The sequence below is a fragment of the Melospiza melodia genome, chromosome 25 (assembly GCF_035770615.1).
Source record: "Melospiza melodia melodia isolate bMelMel2 chromosome 25, bMelMel2.pri, whole genome shotgun sequence".
Lineage (NCBI taxonomy): Eukaryota > Metazoa > Chordata > Aves > Passeriformes > Passerellidae > Melospiza > Melospiza melodia.
The window spans coordinates 3783277-3786281 of NC_086218.1; positions in this window are offsets into that span (position 1 = coordinate 3783277).

The window sequence follows — 3005 nt, forward strand, 5'->3', positions numbered from 1 at the left end:
TTGATACTGACTCTGTGAGAAGTTTGTGCAATCATGGCCCCAATTACCTGATTTAATGAGTCCCTTGAGAGCTTTGTACTGACACTCAGTGGGGCTCATTAATACTTTGAGATGCTCAAGGTTTTAAGGTACTCTATGTATTTAGGAATACTTTTAGGTACTTTTAAGTATTTTCCTACCTACACTGAGTCTCTGAGAGGTTTTTGTTCCATCCTGGCCTCCAGTTCTCTCCTCCAAGGAGTCCATGATGATTCTGTGTTGGGTATCTTCCCCCTTTGTGTTTTACAACAAAGATAAAACTGAAAGAATGTTGTAAGTCTCTAAAAGTATCCAAACAAACATGGGACAATTAACAATGAACAACAACCACTAAGAGAATTAATAGTCTTCTTTTAGCTAGACATCATCCAACCCTTTTTTCCCCTGGATTGGAAGAGTTTATTGAACCAGTCTTTTTTTTCCACTTGAAGCTTCTTGAACCCTTCCTTAAGTACCTGAATGCTCTCGTGGATTGACTCGCTGTGGCTGAAGAGGTTCATGCAACATATTCCTTAGAGTCTGCACAGCCATGCCTATGTGCCCAGAGTAAAACTCTATCACTGTTCTGCAAGGTGGCATGCCTGATGGTCTCTACGTCTGAGAGCAGGCCACTCAATTTGAGGGAGGTAGCATTGGTTTGCTTGCTTACAGGCACCCAAGATGGTCTAATTGTCCTAAAGCTTTAGCTGCAGCCACCCAAGGTAGTCCAAATTGGAGGTGCTACCATCCGATACCTGGATTCAAGCTTCCAAAGCCATCTCTTTGATATCATCCCATACTTCTCAGGGATACCTGCTGCTTGATCAGCTGGTAGGCTGTGTTGTCCTTCTCAAACTAGATGGTTGACTGTCAATTCCGCCCTTGCCTCATTATTAGCATAGTCTGCTATTAATTGATTTAATAAACACTTCCATCCCCCTTCCCACAGGGTATATTCTGTAGGTGAGAATAACATGTTCATAATATATTTTAAATCATAGGAGGTTAAGACATGTGCTGTAAACATGGCCCTCATTAGGCCATTAAAACAAGGTGAGTCCTTTCCATGGTCTTTATCTGCCTTACAAAGATCCTTGATTTCCCCATAAACCAATGGCTGATACCTGAGATTTTGCCCCCTTCTTTCATATGGGGCCAACAAGGACTTTCGAGAGTATTTGCAAGTCTCCTTCCTTAAGTGCTTCTTTCTGGATCCTTTCCTAGGGATCTTCTAGAGTTGAGGGGCAAGGTGGATCTGGGGAATCCAAACTGAGGAGGACAACTAACTTGGAGCAGAAACATTTTGATTACAAATAGTGTGACAATATAACCTCTTGATCAAAGATACTAAGCCCAAATATTTGGGCTTAGTATCTTTGATCATGGGGTTATATTGTTGCCAGAGGGTGAGGCAAAGGGCACGGCCATTTTGTCAGGTGTTGGGGAGGAAGTGCCTTGATTTAGGATGGCAGACTTGTGGGGTGGAGTTCTGGAGGCATGGCCAAGGATGAGAGTGGAATGATTGACAGTGGGGCATGACCCACAGTTGTGGGGGTGGAGTCTGGGGATTCATTCAGGGTGGAAGAAAAAGTTGTTGTAGCCAGAACTGGAGGAGCCAAGATGGAGGGAGGATGGTCAGGCTCAGGGGCATCTGGAAAATTTTTAATGATCTACCTCATGATTGATTTTAATTTGTTCTTTGAAGATATTTGGTCATGATCAGTGAGAATTAACTTAAAGCATCCATATACACAATTTTCTACTCTGGACATCTGGCTGCCCATTTTTCTCTTTCTCCCCCTTACGTGGAACAGCCACTGGAACACCCCAAATCAATTATGGGACGTGGGTGCGTATTGTAAAAACACAGTAGCAGAATGGGCAATAATTGTCCTGCATTTCCCCAAACCCACCTGCAATCCTATGCAGGTGAAACTGTCGTTGTCCCTGTGGATCCTGGCCGAGGTTCCTCGAAGCAATGATTAATCTGCCAGCCTGGCACAATCCAAAATCCCAGGGAACACTGGCTTATCCATCAGCTAACCCCAGCTGACATGACTGAATGTCGGGGTCCGTGTTAGGGGGCAAAGGTTACAGTGAGTGTGGCTGTGACAAACCTTTCTAGTTCCCCAGCTTCAGGGCAAGGTTGGTGAAAATGAAAAGGAGCAGATTCTGGGGAAGATGAAACAGGAAAGCCTTATAAATATGATTGCCTGGCAAAAGATTTTGAGAATATAGAAACTATAAGTGAGATTGAAATGAAAGCAATCTTTGAGACACCAAGCCTTAGTTACTGAACAACTGGAAAACAATGGTATGCCCAGCTGAAGGTAATCTTCTTTTGATGAAACAATACCCTCTGCTTGCAGACAGGTCCAAGGGTCAAAGCAGACCCTACTAACTAGGCAGAAGGGGTCCAAAGAAAATTTTTTAGGGTTTAAAATGCAACACAGTATGGTAATGTAATGATTCCTATAGGTTGTATGTAAATGCTATAGGGCTTGAATCTTGTATTAGATTGGTCAGTGAAAATTAGAATATGCAGCACAGAAGAAGATTTATTGTATTGTAATGGGGACTCCTCTCCTCTTTTGAGCATTCATTTTGGGCGCTTCTTTAAAGCTCCTCTTCTGGACCTGCTCTAAGCTGTGGCTGGCAGCTCCAAACAAGGCCCCTGCACCCACACCCTTTGCAATAAACCACAAGTTCCAAGACCTGGCTTCAGAAATCTGTCGTCTCTGTCCATCCCAACTGTCCTACTCCCCAATGCTCCTACAAGCAGGATCATTGGAGTTGCACAAACAGAACTTTAGTAACAGGGTGAAAAGCAATAAACATGGAGAAGTCGAGCACAGTACAAGGAGTGGGATTCAAAGACCTGAAATAAAAAAAATATATACACTTGAGGGTAGAACACTCTGAAAGAATACCCACATAGGGGAAACAAGTAACCAATAGGGAAGGAGAACTTGGACAACTTAGAATAA